The sequence below is a fragment of the Mus musculus genome, chromosome 2 (assembly GCF_000001635.26).
Source record: "Mus musculus strain C57BL/6J chromosome 2, GRCm38.p6 C57BL/6J".
NCBI lineage: Eukaryota > Metazoa > Chordata > Mammalia > Rodentia > Muridae > Mus > Mus musculus.
The window spans coordinates 121,474,093-121,491,727 of NC_000068.7; the positions used below are offsets into that span (position 1 = coordinate 121,474,093).

At 42.8% G+C, this 17,635-nt stretch overlaps 2 pseudogenes; both read left to right on the forward strand.

Annotated features, from left to right (window-relative positions):
- Gm14018 (predicted gene 14018) lies at positions 1-17,422 on the forward strand (annotated as a pseudogene).
- On the forward strand, positions 6,893-7,528 carry Gm14017 (predicted gene 14017; annotated as a pseudogene).

A 17,635-nucleotide genomic window follows, 5' to 3' on the forward strand; every position in this document is an offset into this window, starting at 1 on the left:
GGCTGAGCGCTGATCGCTTAAAGGGCTAGCTTGAAATTTGTGCGCTTTCCTAAGGCAATTTTCTCGTCTTCAACCGCTCAAGAACTGGAAGGTCCTCCTGTCTGACAGTTGTTTCTTTTGGTTTTGGTAAGGTCCAGGAAGGTTCGGATTAAAGATTTTATTTATTACATTTTAGGAGAGACTGTTGGTGCATACTGTTTAAAGCTAGAAGTGTGGCCGAAAATGATGGTGCACCCCTTTAATCCCAGTAAGAAGCAGAGGCAGGCGGATTTCTGAGTTCGAGGACAGCCTGGTTTACAGAGTGAGTTTCAGGACAGCCAGGGCTACGCAGAGAAACCCTGTTTTGAAAAAACAAAAAAGAAAAAACAAATAAAAAATAAAAAGCTAGAAGTGTAAAGTGTTTCATCCGGATACGTGGGTCACGTCTGTAATCCCAGCATTTGGGAAGGTGAAAGAGGATTGCCGTGTTTTGTAGGCCAGCTTAGGCAACAAGAGAAGACTCTTCAAAAGAAAAAAAAAAAAAAAAAAAGGAGAATCCCTTAGGGGCCAATTGTTGATTTGGACACACATGCCCTTATTCTAGCACTGGAAAGACCGTGGCAGGTGGATTTCTGTAATTGAGGCTAGTCGGTCTACACAGTAAAAATTCTGGGAGGGAGTACAATATTATATAGGACTTTGAAGGTTCTGTTAATATAATTATCAAATTTTTTCACCTGTGTCCTTGCTTGGTGAAGACAGGAAATTGACAAACTTTAGTGAGGATTTTCAATGAGTCAAACAAGGACGAAGCTTACAAGCAGAAAAGCTTTAGAAGGCCAGAGTAGACAAAAATATTTTTGTTGTTGTTGTTATTATTAAAAATGTTTATTGGATTATAACCACATTACCCTCCCATCTAAATTAAGGGGGGGAGCCCCAAAGATATACATAAAAATAAGAAGTTCAAGTTAGAACCCCTCAGAGTTTGTAAACAACTATGCACTAAATGTTAACCTGAGAGAAACAGAAGTGTCTACCTTTAGCAAATTCTGCCGAGTGTGATGGCTCACACCTTTAATCCCAGCACCGGGGAGGCAGAGACAGGCAGATTTCTGAGTTCGAGGCCAGCCTGGTCTACAAAGTGAGAAACCCTTTACAGAGAAACCCTGTCTCGAAAAAACAAAACAAACAAACAAACAAAAACAAAACAAAACAAAAAACCCCAAATTCTTATTATTGGGGTGGGTGAGCCATGCCATATATGATGATCAGAGGACAATAGTGAGAAATGGCCCTTATGGAGGCTCTGGGAGTAAGATAAAGATGCTAGGCTTGGGTGGCAAGCATCCTAACCTGTGCATCATCTCCCTTGTGTTTGAGACAGCGTCTGTTGGACCTGGGCTCTGTGTTCAGGGTAGTCAGTTTGGCCATGGAGCTGCAGAACTCCACTTGTCTTGCATCACCTGTGCTTGAATTCTAATGCCAGCCTTTTAATTTGGGTGCTGGGAATCAAACACAGGTCCTAATGCCAACACCTGTGTTATTTCTTTCAAGTTCTGCCTATTGACGTTTATGCTTATTTGTCTTCTATTCCCTTTTTTTGTTTTGTTTTGTTTTGTTTTTAAGATTTATTTATTTTATGTATGTGAGTACACTGTTGCTTTCTTCAGATATACTGGAAGACGGCATTGGATCCTGTTACAGATGGCTGTGAGCCACCATGGGATTGCTGGAATTGAACTCAAGACCTCTGGAAGAGCAGTCAGATCTTAACCACTGAGCCATCTCTGCAGTCCCTTGTCTTCCATTCCTTATCGCATTTATGAACATACAGATCTTTCCCACGAGGCCATGCTGCAAAGCAGTGGTGTTCTTTAAAGGAAGATCTGGAGGAGTAGACTGGGCTCAATATTACAGGATCCAGTGTAAGTGCTGATTTAGATCCTGCACCCCTCATTCCGGAAGCAGAGCAGTAGGATTCTAAGGTTATTAGGGTGACATAGAGAGATGTAGCTTGTTTATATATTTTGTGTATATGAATATATACACTGTCTTCAGACACACCGAAAGAGGGCATCAGATCCCATTAAAGAAGACGGTTGTGAGCCACAGTGTGGTTGCTGGGAATTGAACTCAGGATATCTGGAAGATCAGCCATTGCTCTTAACCACTGAACCATTGCTCCAGCCCAGATTTGTTCACTTTTAAAGGCTCTGTCCTCTTTACTATCCAAACACAACCCCCATGCTACCAACCTGATACCTCTGCCTCTACAAACACTAAATGCCAGAACCTTCAGACTCACATGACTTCCAAGGAGTCACCAATCTTTGTGAACAATAAATGTGTGAGCTAGGCAACAGGCAACGTGGCACATGCCCATGACCCTAACACTTGAGAAGACAGTAAGAAGCTTGAGGCCTGAGCCCTGTCTCAAACTTGAAACCCTCAGCAACATTTCTCGGTCCAGCGGATGTTAAGCACATCCTCTTCTGTTTTACCTCTTTGACTCAGGTGACTCGCGCTTCTTTATCATCCCACGGAGCCGTGCAGCCGACTGAAAAGCACACAACATATATGTACACATAAATATGCTACTATATAGCTACACTGTTTACCCATTAAGTGTCTGCTACTATAGCTACGTTTATTTAGGAAATATAGAGTCTTAAGATGTGATACTTATTGTTAGTAGATAAATACACCGTCTGTCAATAACAAAAGCGAGTATATATCGCCATCTAACATACTGACATTCTGGTTCCTGAGCCAAGGTGCTTATGAGTTTACAGGATTAAATACAGTATTTAGTAAACATACTACCACAGGACTGGCAGTGTGGCTCTGAAGCACAGCACCTGCTCAGCATGCATAGGAGTGCCTGTATTCACAACACTGCAAAAGAGAACTGTAAAACCTATTATGTGGAGTGAGGTGGCTCACACTTATCTATAACCCAACATTTAGGAGTCTGAAGACAAATGCAGTATGTTCATGGCCGGCTTGGCTACCAAGGCTGTCTCAAAATTAAAAGAGCCAGTGAGATGGCTCTGTAAAAACAAAACTGCCAAGCCTGACAGTCTGGATTCGGGCTCCAGGACCCACGTGGGACAGGACCACAGCTGACCTCTGACCTCCACACATGTGCCCTGGAATGCACTTGTCTTTCTCAAAATAAATGTAGTCAGGAAATTGATAATAAAATACTTTGTGTTTAGCCTGCTCAAGGCTAGGGAAAGGGCACAGTTCCCCCTTTTCTGTCTTTTAAAGATGAGCTGGACAGGGGCACAAGATTGACTTGTTTGCCATTATCTTGTCTAGGGTATAGAGTGGCTAGGCAGCCATGTCTATCTTAGGTCTGTCTCTATATTGCTCCTTCTTATCCGTCTTAGACTAGACTACATACATAGTTTTTGATGTATGTATCTAGTTTAGGTCAATAGGAGCTCAAGAGCAGTTGCCCGTCTCTGACCACTGGACTTCAAAAGAGCACTCTTTCCTATTCAGACCTAAGTCACAGAGGTCATATGAATATGCACATAGCAATGAATAACTGCCATGGTGAATAGTTGAGCTTTCTTGGGAATGTCCCAGGTCTTCAATTCAGCTGCTAATTGGCAAAGATCAAGCACAAAGTCTGGCCACCCAGTGTATGGGTGGGGGGGTGGCTTTGAGAAATGATAGAAAGCACTTGCTCTCCAGTAGGAGTGGAAACTATACTCCACAGGCTGGGCAGTGGTGACCTTTAATCCCAGCACTGGAGTGGCAGAGGCAGGCGGATTTCTGAGTTCGAGGCCAGCCTGGTCTACAGAGTAAGTCCAGGACAGCCAGGGCTATACAGAGAAACCCTGTCCAAAAAAAAAAAAAAAAAAAAAAAAAGAAAGAAAGAAAGAAAGAAAGAAAGAAAGAAAGAAAGAAAGAAAGAAAGAAAGAAAGAAAAAGAAAAGAAAAGAAAAGAAACTACACTCCAAGTTAACTCAGCTGGCTGAAAGAGATTTTGAGCCATTGGTATCATAATTACTGGAAGGCTTAGTATCTGTGTCCACTTGACAAACCAATCTCTCAGGCAGCCATCTGGCTCCATCTTTTTTGTGTGTGTGTGTAAAAAAACACAGATAGAAGCTTGCCCCCATATTAAATACCTGATCAGGATCATGCCATATGCTAGTAAGTGGATCTTTCCATTTCACATAGGAATAAGTATGTCTAGTTGCTATAGACACTCAGCAGAGAGTTCCTTGGCATCTAACTTTTAAAAATTCAAAAATAAAATGAGCATGATTTAAATACTGTTGTGTATGGGGATGTAATTCCCTCTTTTCTGTTTTTTATGAAGACATTATTTTAAAGCTCCACAATACCTTGTCCTTGAGAATTATAAAGAATCCCAGTAACATGGGTAATATTAAATTGTCTACAAACCATCTCAAATGCTTGACTGTAATAGCTAGTTCCACTATCTGTTTTAATCTGATTTGAAACAGCAAGTATAGAAAAACAATGTAGCCGGGCGTGGTGGCGCATGCCTTTAATCCCAGCACTTGGGAGGCAGAGGCAGGTGGATTTCTGAGTTCGAGGCCAGCCTGGTCTACAAAGTGAGTTCCAGGACAGCCAGGGCTATACAGAGAAACCCTGTCTCGAAAAACCAAAAAAAAAAAAAAAAAAAAAAAAAAAAGAAAAACAATGTAGGCAATGACTAATTACATTTTTAGTTGTTTTTCCTGTTAAAGAAGTTGCAACTAGAAAGCCTGAAAAGATGTCAGTATTCACATGTGCATATTTTATTTTTCCAAAATCAGGAATATGAGTATCATCCATTTGCAATAATTGATTAGTTATAAGTTCCTGAGGATTAAGACCATTATGTGGTACAGGTAAAAATTGTACAGTCTCTAGAAATACCAAATTGTTGTCTCAAGCTATTACTATTTTGATGATGTAAAGAATGAGATTGTATGGCCAATTGTTCCTGTGTAAGGCCTATAATCTGCCTGATATACAAATCTGTTGTGGCATTGTCCTAAGGGGTCTTGTCCAGGCAGTCCAGGATGAGCTCTTAAATGTCCAAAGACAGTCAGTACTCTCTCTTAATTTGAGTTGTATTTGCATAACTAATTGTAAAATTTGAGAATTAGCAGTACCTAAAAAAGGAACAATTTCAAACAATTGTAAACCATGAGCTGTATATTGGTTATCAGTATACAAATTAAAAGCTTGATTTTTCAACATTTCAAAAAAGAGTGGCTATAGCACATAATTCAATTATTAGTGCTGAGGTGGAAGGAAACTCAAGAGAATAAACATGTGATCCAATCACATATGTTTCTCGCCCATAGATGAGCTGTTTATATATAGAGTACATGTATTCTCTCTCTCTCTCTCTCTCTCTCTCTCTCTCTCTCTCTCTCTCTCTCTCTTTCTTTCTTTCTTTTTCCCGAGACAGGGTTTCTCTGTATAGCCCTGGCTGTCCTGGAACTCACTCTGTAGACCAGGCTGGCCTCGAACTCAGAAATCTGCCTGCCTCTGCCTCCCAAGTGCTGGGATTAAAGGCGTGTGCCACCACTGCCCAGCTAGTACATGGCCCAGACTAGCCTTGAACTCACAGAGATTCTCTCTGCCTCTACCTGCCTAATGGTAGGATTAAAGATGCTCACCATCATAGCCCACCTTCTATAATTTCTTACAGCACTGATGCTATTGGCCTGAAACTGTACATTGAGAGCTGTTGGATTAGATTATGTCTTAAGGTGAGACTATTGGCTGTATGAGCTGATTTTCGCTTGGATATAATGAATAGAAACTACAGAATTAAAGATGTGTAAGCATTGTTATAAATGCCTACAGAATGTATAAATTTTGAAGACACTGCAGCATTTATTTATCTTTCTGTGGTGCTAGGGCCTCACATATGCTAGAGAAGCACTGTTCTAAGGAGACAGATTTTCAGCCGCCTTTTCATGTTCTATTTTGAAACAGGTTCTTACTTTGTTGGCTAGGTTGGCTATGGGACTTTTGATCCTTTTGTGTCATACTCATTATCTGGGATTGTAGCCCTGTACACTGGGATCTGGCTAAGATAACATAATCAGACGGTTCATTAGTTTGTTCTCTTTACATCATCATTACTGTTTTTTATTGTGGTGCTTGGTATGATTTCTCAGAAGCATAGGCTGGCCTAGAACTCATCTGTAGGCCCAGGCTCTTGGCAGTTCTCCTGCTTCAGCTTCCAAGTGCTTGGAATTACAGAAATATTAAACCTGACATTCCCGCTTTTCATTATTTTGTAGAATCACCTAGAAATGTATTCTAATAAGTTATAAAGTAAATCCCCCTCTTGTTTCAAGATCCCCAAGTGTGTTCCTGAGATGGTGTCAGGCCTTGGGTGTGCTGTTGGAGATGTTGGAGATGTGTGTTCCTGAGATGTTGGTTGTCTTTCCGGTGATTCATTTTCTGTTCATCTGAGATTTCAGTTACCAGGTAGTTCAATAAGGAATACACAGTGATGAAGAGATGGCTCAACATTCAAGAGCACTGACCACTCTTGCTGAGGTCACCAGTTCAAGTCCCAGCAACTGCATGGTGGCTGACAGCCATCTCTAATGAGATCTGCTGCTGCCCTGCTGCCCTCTTGTGGCATTCGAGTGCACAAGCAGGCAGAACACCGTACACATAATAAATCTTTTTTAAAAATGATAAATCTTTAAGCTGGAGAGATGGCTCAGTGGTTAAAAGCACTGACTGTTCTTCCAGAGGTTGTGAGTTCAATTCCCAGCAACCACATGGTGGATCACAACCATCTGTAATTGGATCAGATGCCCTCTTCTGGTGTGTCTAAAGATAGCTACAGTGTACTCATATTAAATAAATAAATAAATAAATAAATAAATAAATAAATAAATAAATAAATCTAAAGGCCCAAAATGGCTCCTCTTACTGTCACTACCGTGTGAGTCCCGCCTGGGACTGTAATCTGTGTCTTGGCTTTGAGATTCATACCCGCTCCCCATTTTTCCGGCTGGTTTGCTGCCCCTACTGAGGCGGACAGGCTAGAGTAATGGCAGGGAGTGTCCCTTGGGCGGCAAGTAGGAGACTGTGGGGCTGGATGCCTTCGGCATGCCGAAGCTTCTCTCTGGGCTTCCCACGGTTGGCCTTCGTAAGGCTCACTCTTCCACCTCCCAAAGTGGTTGATCGCTGGAAAGAGAGAGGGCTCTGTTTGGCGTCTACGACAACATTGGAATCCTGGGGAATTTCGAGAAGCACCCAAAAGAACTGATCAAGGGCCCAGTATGGCTTCGAGGCTGGAGAGGAAATGAATTGCAGCGTTGTGTCCGAAAGAAGAAATTTGTGGGAAGCAGGATGTTCATTGAGGACCTGCATAACCTTAACAAACGGATCAGCTATCTCTACAAACACTTTAACCGACATGGGAAGTACAGATAGGACGGGAAATGTGTCACCCTGGAGAAGGGGAACAGGACTTATCCCAGCAAGGAGAGAGCTTTGTGTGCTCGCTGTAATAAAAAAATGGGGCTCCTTTGGAATCTGAAAAAAAAAAAATCTTAAAAAAAAAAAAAGGACTACCCATGATACACCTCACAGACCATATGAAGCTCAAGAAGAAGGAAGACCAAAGTGTGGATGCTTCAGTCCTTATAGGGTCAAACAAAATATTCATAGGAAATGGAGGGTGGAAGGGACTTGGGAGGAAGAAAGGAGGGGGAGGGAAAAATGGGGGCAGGATCAGGTATGGGAGGCGACTAGGATGATGCACAGAGGGTCAGGAAATTGAACAGAGGTGTGTAGCAATAGGGATGGGGAACTGGGGTTAGCCACCAGAAAGTACCAGATGCCAGGAAAGCAAGAGGCCACCCAGGACCCAATAGGGATGAGATTAGCTGAAGTGCCCAACAAAGGGGAGGGAGAACCTGTTCAGACTATATCCAGAGGTTAGATAAGGCCCCTAGTTGGGAGATGGGGCCACTCACTCATCTCCAAATTTTTAACCTTGAATTGCTCTTGCCTAAAGGAAATATGGGAACAAAATGTGGAACAGAGACTAAAGGAAAGGCCATCCAGAGATTGCTCTACTGGGGGATCTATCTCATATACAGATACCAAACCCAGACACTATTGTGGATGCCAAGAAGTGCTTGCTGACAGGAGCCTGATTTAGCTGTCTCCTGAGAGGTTCTGCCAGACCCTGACAAATACAGATGCGGATGCTCCCAGTCATCCACTGGACTGAACATGGGGACCCCAATGGAGGAGTTAGAGAAAGGACTGACGAAGCTGAAGGGGTTTGCAACCCCATAGGAAGAACAACAATATCAACCAACTAGTCTCCCAAGAGCTCCCAGGGACTAAAGCACCAACCAAAGAGTACACAAGGAGGGACCCATGGCTCCAGCTGCAAGTGTATCGGAAGATGGCCTAATCTGTCATCAATGGGAGGAGAGGCCCTTGGTTCTGTGAATGCTCTATGCCCCAGTGTAGAGGAATGCCGGGTGGTGAGGTGGAAGTGGATGGGTAGGTGGGTGGGGGAGGAGCACTTTCATAGAAGCAGGGGCAGTGGGGACCGGATAGGGCGCTTGCAGAGGGGAAACTGGGAAATGTAAATAAATAAAATATAGTAATAAAATAAAATTAAATAAAGAAGGTGTCTTACACAGACAGTAAAATACTTTGTGAGAAGCTAGGGTTAGTAGCATATAACTAACCCCAGCATTCTAGGAAGCTGACCCAGGAGGAATGGGAAGCTAGCCAGGGATAAAGACAGGACTTCTCTTCTTAAACGGCCTCTTTCAAGACTTCTGGGATGGAATTTTGTGAAAGCCAGGCACAGAAACTTGTTTTTAAAATTCTACTCATGGTGCTGGAGGGATGATGGGCCAGTGGTCCTGAGTTCAATCCTCAGCATCCACATGGTGGCTCACAATCATCAGATCTATAATAAGATCTGATGCCCTCTTCTGGTGTGTTTGAAGATAGCTACTGTGTACTCATATACATAACATACATAAATAATTTTTAAAAATTTCTACTCGTGTATATGTGTGAGGATCCCAGAAGAGGCTGTGCATCTCCTGGAGTTGGAGTTATAAGCAGTTAAGAGCTGTCCTGTGTGGGTGCTAGGAACTAAACTGATGTCCTCCAGAATAGCAGCAACAAAACAAAACACTTCGACCTAATTACTAATTCAGTTGCCAGTTTTCTTTGATTCCCAGTAATTTCTCTGAGCTTCCTTGTTCCAGGGAGCGAGTCACCATCTCGCCTCCCTCCCTCCCTCCCTCACCGCTCTTTCTGAGACACTAGGTGCTTGTCTCATCTGTCCCTCCCTGTCACTTCAGAAACTACTCACTGTTGTGAATCTGTCCTACAGATGGAGAGGCTGTGGGTCCAAGAGGCCCAGCAGGTGCCATCTGTGAAACAATTCTGATTATTTGTGACGTGTATCTAAGAGGATTTCAATTCTGTCTTCAGGTTTTTCTTAGCTCTGTTAATGACACAGTATATGGTCCTCTTTTTTAATTAAAAGTCACTAAATTGTGTTGACAAAGGATGGTGCACTTGAGTCCACACTGGGACCCAAACTCCCAGAAAACCCACTCATGTGGCTGGATTGATGGATAACAAGGGAAAGGAATATAGTCCTGCAGGCCGGCTCATGCTGTGCTTTATGATGGCTGGCTCATGCTGTGCTTTATGATGGCTGGCTCATGCTGTGCTTTATGATAGCCGGCTCATGCTGTGCTTTATGATGGCTGGCTCGCACGGTCAGAAGAACTGAATTTGGCAAGGGTGGAAGGCCGTGGTCCTGTTTGATTAGATGTAGTGCTAAGGATTTGAGCGCAGGTTCTCTCTCCTGCTTCCGTAGCAATCGCTTTTCCCACAGAGTCATATCTGTGGTCCTCAGACACCTTTTATTTGAGTTGTACAGGGCTGTCCTTAGAGCTAAAGAGCTCCCATTTTGGAGCATTCAGCTTTGCCTACTTAGAAAAGATAGTCCCAGCTGGCCTTGTTAGTTATGTAGATAGTCACAGCTCCTCTGCAGCCACTCCTTGTCACTTGCGGTATGAAACCTTGTCCTAAGTGCAGGAAGCTGTCTGGACCAGCTAGAGTCTAGGTAGACTAGTGAGAACTACGGAAGAAAGGCTCCATCGATGCAGCTTGGGGGAGTCATCACATCTGCTGGGTATTGCAGGGCTTTCGGGGATCTGCCTGAGGTTTAATAAAGAGACAGAGACCTCTCTAGTTGAAGGCTGTTGGCCTTCTTCTGGGGCAGTCTCTCAGCTAGTCTCTAAACTGACTTCTGCCATTGAAACTCTCCATGTGGTTTTCAGTGCCTGCTTCCCAGGTCTGTGCTGCCACAGCCTCCCGCATCTGAGTCCACCAAGCTCTTCTGCTCTAGCTCTGGTCGCTTTGTTATTCAAAAAGATATTTTCCTTACTTTACTTGTTGGCTTTGGGAGCTGCTTTGGAGAAGGTCACCTTCCTCTTGGCAGGTCACCTTCCCCAAGGCAGCTTGCCCTTCTTTTACAGGCAATTGAGGAAGTGATATTTACACATCCTTCTAGTCTGGTGCTTCTGACTCCAAGTAACAACTGGAAATTCAATATCTTGCACACCCTGGGTTCTCTCTCTTGGTTTTGTTTTTGTTTTTGTTTTTCCCATACAGGGTTTCTCTGTGTAACAGAGCCCTGGTTGTCCTGGACATGCTTTGTAGACCAGGGTGACCACAAACCTGCAAGTGCTGGAATTAAAGGCATGTACCACCACATCCAACAAGGACACACTTTTACACAGGCAGAAAGTACAATATTCATGGATCATTACAACAGCTGGGTAGACCCTTTCCTGTGTGGCATTTAGCAGGCAAACACCCACACTCCTATAAGTAACTTCTAGGGTATCACTATGTAACTGAGGTGGGCCTGAACATGATCCCTGCTTCATCCTCCTGAGTGCTAGGATTACAGGTAGGGCCAGGCAGTGGTGGCGCATGCCTTTAATCCCAGCACTCGAGAGGCAGAGGCAGGCAGATTTCTGAGTTCGAGGCCAGCCTGGTCTACAGAGTGAGTTCCAGGACAGCCAGGGCTACACAGAGAAACCCTGTCTTGGGAAAAACCAAACCAAACCAAACCAAACCAAACCAAAAAAACAAAACAAAACAAAACCAAAAAAAAAAGGATTACAGGTGGTTACTACAATGGACTGTTTGATGCCCAACCATTTTGAATGACTGCGGTGTGCCACAGTTTCTGGTGCTGAAAGGAAAGTAGTGAAAATGAGGACTGAGCCGCTAGCCCTTCTCAGTTTACATTCTAGGACAAACCATGGTTTACTTTTTCTTTTTGATAGCCTTTGTTACCTCCTGGACCCTTAGAAATGATTCCTGAGAGCCAAGATGACCACAGTGAACTGTTGAAAGCATCTTTGAAGACATGGGCAGAGATGAGCCAGGTATCACTTGGGATGGCTTACAGCTTTTGGGATCATGTACTAAGGAAATTTCATGTATGCATATTCACTTAGCCCTTTGGTCTCCTCCTCCTCCTCCTCCTCCTCCTCCTCCTCCTCCTTCTCCTCCTTCTTCTTTTTGGTTTTTCGAGATTCTCTGTGTCGACCAGGCTGGACTTGAACTCAGAAATCCGCCTGCCTCTGCCTCCCAAGTGCTGGGATTAAAGGCACGCCTGGCCCCTTTGGTCTCCTTTAATGTTGTAGACAAGTAATGAGAAGACCAAGAAGGGGCTGTCTAGTATTAAAAGCTAAAATTAAAAGTTAAAATTCCTTGGCTTTGTTTTACTTTTGACCTTTGTTTTATACTTTGAGATGCTTGCAGTATAAAAGCTGTAATGGATACTATTATAGGAAACCTTGAAAAGTGAAAAAAATCATCCGTACTATTTCTATGCTAACAATGGTTTGCTTGCTTGCTTTCTCTGTAGTGTCAGGGATTGAACTAAAGCCTACAGTGTACTAGGCAAGTGCTGTACTACTGAACTATGTATCTGCCTCCCTCCCTTCTGCTTTGTCTTCTAGGATTAAATGTGTTTGCCACCACACCTGGCTCTATGTATCTAGCCCTATTTTATGCATATTTTATTCATTTATATACTTTTTTTAAAAAAACAGTCTCATTGTATATTCTGGCTAGCCTCAACCTCGCAGAGCTCTCTCTGCCTCCCTCCCTTCTGCTTTGTCTTCTAGGATTAAATGTGTTTGCCACCACACCTGGCTCTATGTATCTGAAATACTTACGTGGGGCTGGAGAGATTGCTCAGTGGTTAAGAGCACTGACTGCTCTTCCAGAGGTTCTGAGTTCAGTTGCCGACAACCACATGGTGGCTCACAACCATATGTAATGGGATCGGATGCCCTCTTCTGGTGTGCGTACAGACAGATACAGTGTACTCATATATATTAAAAAAAAAAAAAAAGTTGTGCTGGAGAAATGACTCAGTGGTTAAGATAAGAGCACCAACTGCTCTTCCAGAGGTCCTGAGTTTAATTCCCAGCAACCACATAGTGGCTCACAACCATCTGTAATGAGATCTGATGCCCTCTTCTGGTGTGTCTGAAGAAAGCAATGGTGTACTCATACATAAAATAAGTAAATAAATCTTTAAAAATAAGAAAAAGAAAAAAGAAATGCTTATGTGTATGAATGTTTTGCCCACCTGTACATAAGGGCACACTGCATGTGTCTGGTGCCCACAGAGGCCGGAAGAGTATGCTGCATCCCTGGGAACTGATTGTAAGCTGCCTTGTGGGTGAAGAATAGCAACTGCCCTTAGCCCCTGAGCCATCTCTCCATCTCTCTATGAAGTACCACGAAGTTGTCCAGGCCACATTGTACTGTGCATCATCATACCCCGCCTTTTCTCTCCTCTTACACAGTTCAGGATTCTCTGCTTAGGGAATAGATCAAACTACAGTGGGTGCATCTTCCCACCTCAGTCAAGATAATTCTCTACAGACATTCCTCAGACCTACTGGACTCTCCAAGTGATTCTTGACAAGTGATTCTAAATTGTGTCAGGTTTAAATCAGTATTATCACCTGAAAGCAGTCAGGCCTTGGCTTTGCAGTCCTCACTTCTGAAGTTGCTAAGATATAACCTTCAGCAATAGGCCTGGCCTGACACTGGGTGGAAGCTTTATGAAGGCAGAGTTTATCTCAGCCCTATGACAGCTTGGCATATGGTATATACTCAGTGCTGAGTACAGGAATTCACATTTTATTTAAATACATGGTGTGCGTTCTGTGTAACTCTAACGTGTATATACTTCCACACTGTGCCTTTGTCGTGCGGGTCTGCACAGTTACAACATCACACTTTCTCCTGCCCATTTGGTGTTTGGAGGTAGTTTCTGTTTAGTTTGTGTGTGCGTGTGTATGTGCATATATGCTAATAGCCTGTTGGTTAGAGTTCCAGACATGGGACTAGTGAGCCATGCATTGGGGACATCCTTATGGCTTTTACTATACACCATTGAATCAGTTCCCTGAACTCTTTTTCTAAAAATCTTTCTTTGTTGTTGTTTTTGTTTTGTTTTTTGTTTTTTTTCGAGACAGGGTTTCTCTGTATAGCCTTGGCTGTCCTGGAACTCACTCTGTAGACCAGGCTGGCCTCAAACTCAGAAATCCACCTGCCTCTGTCTCCCAAGTGCTGGGATTAAAGGCGTACACCACCACGCCCGGCCTTCTAAAAATCTTTTTTTTTGGTTTTTGGAGACAGGGTTTCTCTGTATAGCCCTGGCTGTCCTGGAACTCACTTTGTAGACCAGGCTGAATCTTTTATGGACTTGTAGTACATGCTACTAGCAGGACAAGGGCCAAGAGTGCGGATCCCCTGTAGCTGCCTCTGCCAAGCTGTGTCTCCAGGACAAGCATGTTGAATTTAACTGTAGTAGCCTCCAAAGGCTTGCTGTCATCATTAAAATAATCAAAGTTAATTTTATAATTGAAAAATAATTACCTTGATGACTTTGTTTTCTTTTGTCACTTGGGAGTTGGATATTTGCTAGTATTTACCTTGTATGCCTTTCTTTCCTTCTTTCTTTCTCTCTCTCTCTTCCTTTCTTTCTTCATTCCTTCCTTTCTTCCTTCCTTCCTTTCTTTCTTTCTTTCTTTCTTTCTTTCTTTCTTTCTTTCTTTCTTTCTTTCTTTCTTTCTTTCTTTCTTTCTTTCTTTCTTTCTTCCTTCCTTTCTCTTTCTTTCTTTCTTTCTTTCTTTCTTTCTTTCTTTCTTTCTTTCTTTCTTTCTTTCTTTCTTTCTTTCTTTCTTTCTTTCTTTCTTTCTTTTTTTCTTTCAGACAGGGTTTCTCTGTGTAGCCCTTGCTGTCATAAGGAGTTATTTTTTACTTATTTGGACTGTTGAGGCTTTGTTTTAAATTAATTTATTTCATGTATGTGAGTACACTGTTGCCGTCTTCAGACACACCAGAAGAGGCCATCAGATCCCATTACAGATGGTTGTGAGCCACCATGTGGTTGTTAGCAACTGAACTCAGGACTTCTGGAAGAGCAATCAGTGCTCTTAACCTCTGAGCCATCTTTCCAGCCTCCCTGTTTTTCTTTCTTTTTTTTTCTTCATTTTTTTCTCCTGTTTTTATTTTTAACTTACCAATTTTTGTAGCTATTAAGCCAATTTAAGTGGAATGGTCATCAGTGAGGCTACTGTTCATAAGGAGACAAAGGAGCAATCTCCTCCGTGGCCCTCCACCCATCAGAAGTGAGAACCTTGGTAGCAGCTGGGGCCAAGTCTGGACAAATTGGACTTTGGGATTTGGTAAGTTGTTGTACTACCTTTTGGAAGTTATCTAAAGTCTGCCTGACGGAAATGTGTGAAAGAAATAGCCTAGAACATTTATTTATAAATGTTACTTGAGATTTGTAGTTTTGTGCTTTATGATTTTAAATTTTAGAAATCTGGTAGAGTTTAAAATTGTTTTATAGAACTTTAGCACTTTTAGCTTGAATATCTGTAGCCATCTTGGCATAATTATTTGGCGAGACATTAAGTGTATATGTGAAAAATCACATGAAAACTCTTGAGGTTTTTTTGTTTGTTTGTTTTTGAGACAGGGTTTCTCTGTATAGCACTGGCTGTCCTGGAATTCACTTTGTAGACCAGGCTGTGCTCACACTCAGAAATCCACCTGCCTCTACTCCCTAGTGCTGGGATTAAAGGCGTGTGCCCCACTGCCCAGCTAAACTCTGAGTTTTAAAATTATGTTCAAAATAGGGTCTGATAGGATCTGAATGTTAAGTCTTCCTCCATATTCTTGGCTAATTTTGTAAGGTTTTTCTTTCTTCTTTCTTTCTTTCCTTCCTTCTTTCCTCTTTCTTTCTTTCCTTCTTTCATCTTTCTCTCTCTTTCTTTCTTTCTTTCTTTCTTTCTTTCTTTCTTTCTTTCTTTCTTTCTTTCTTTCTTTCTTTCTTTCTTTCTTTCTTTCTTTCTTTCTTTCTTTCTTTCTTTCTGACAGTTCTGTAGACCAAGCCGGCTATGAAATCACAGAGTTCTGCCTGCCTCTGCTTCCCAAGTGCTGGGAAGCATGCCATGCCCAGCTAAAAGATTTTTTTCTTAACATTTATTTTTTTCAATTAAAAACATTTTATATATGAGTGTTTTTTCCTTGTATGTATGTCTGTGTACTGTATTCCATACCTGGTGCCCACAGAAGCCAGAAGAGGGTGTTGGATCTCCTGGAAGTAGTAGAATGTCAGACAGTTGTAAGAGGACATGTGGGTACTGGGAATTGACCTGGAAGGGCTCTTGCTAATGAGTTATCTCTCTAGGCTGTTTTATCTTTTATGTGAGTGAGTGACTGTGCTTGTGTGTGTATGTGTGCACATGTGTATGTGTATGTATGTAAAGCTTGGCAAAAGAATTGAAGATCCAGGTCTGGACACTCCCTCAGCTGTTAGGAGCTCTTACTGTTCTTCCAGAGGACTTGAGGACTCCGGTTCTATTCCCAGCATTCACATGGCAGCTCACAACATCTGTAACTGTTGTTCTAGAGGATACAATACTTCTTGGCTTCCCCCTGTACCAGATACATCAACATGCATGTAGGCTCTTAAAAGTCTCTATCATCCCAGAGTTCCAGCATGCGAGGCAAATACTCTACCAACTGAACTACAGTCACAGCACTTATTTATGCCTTAAATTTCAACTGAGTCTAGAATTTCTTTTGATTTTATGCATATATAAGAAAATATACCTATTTTTATTGATTTGCTCCCCATATTACTAATTTTCTGACTTAGTTAAAATGGAGGGGTTGAGGATGAATCTGTTAGTAGGACGCTTGCCTACAGTGTACTTCTTGGATGTCCTGGAACTTGGTGTGTTGACCAGACCAGACTGGCCTTGAGGCAGTATGTTGCCATGTTTCCTGGACTAGCTTTATCAGTCCCCCCTTGCCACCAATAAGCTCAAGTGACTCTGTTCTCTCAGCCATCTGCTAGCAGAAGCCGTATTTCTTTTTTGGGGGGGCTCTGTTATGAGGAAACTAGCTGGGCATGTAGAATTAATGTGGCTGTGCATTGGCATTTTTTAAAAATTTATTTTATTTATATGAGTACACTGTAGCTGTCTTCAGACACACCAGAAGAGGGCATCAGATGACATTACAGATGGTTGTGAGCCACCATGTGGTTGCTAGGAATAGAAATCAGGACCTCTGGAAGAGCAGTCAGTGCTCTTAACCACTGAGCAACTCAACAGCCCCTGGCTTTTTTTTTTTTCCCCTGAGACAGGGTCTCTCTGTACAGCCCTGGCTGTCCTGGAACTCCCTTTGTAGACCAGGCCTGCCTCTGCCTCCCAAGTGCTGGGATTAAAGGCGTGCGCCACCACTGCCCAGCTGTGCATTGGCATTTTTAAACTGAATGTTCAGAAGGGAAGAATTTCAGTACAAAGTTGTTGGTTCTAATCCTGTGAGATGCTCAGAGGTAAAGATGCTTGTCTAGTGGACTCACATGCTTGAACCCAGAACTCAACATGGTGGAAGGAGTGAACAGACTCATGGTGTCTTCTGATTTACATATGTGCATCCTGGCATCTATGAGGGCATGTTGTTGCGCGCACACACACACACAACACACACGCACGCACACGATTATAAAATGTTACTGGTGCTGCCTGTCTGGGAGAGTGAACACATTGAGAGTTAGTACGGACAGAGTGTAATTCCGATGTAAATCCTTCAATGATAGCAAGACAGCAACCATCACTCCTTTCCCTAGTTGTGTCTTTTCCTCACCCCCGACTTTGTTCCAGACCCAGCAGAGTGAAGATGCGATGTACGTTTTCTATGCTCACAGTCGGTATGTTAGCTGCCTCTCCTTCTCACCCACCAACCCAGCCCATCTACTGTCCCTGAGCTATGACGGCACACTGCGATGTGGAGATTTTTCCAGCGCTGTGTTTGAGGAGGTAATTATGCAAATGTATTTGCGACCTGACATCAGATGACATTCTGGATTATCAATCACATGCCACAGTGATTCCTGTGTCATGTTGAGAGAAGTGTGGTTCAGCTGAGGGACTGACTCAAGTCCCAGACCGTCTGATACCAGTTGTGTGTGTGACCTTCATAAGTCTCTTAACTTCTGTGCCTTAGTTTCGTTAGCTATGAAGTATTATTTTCA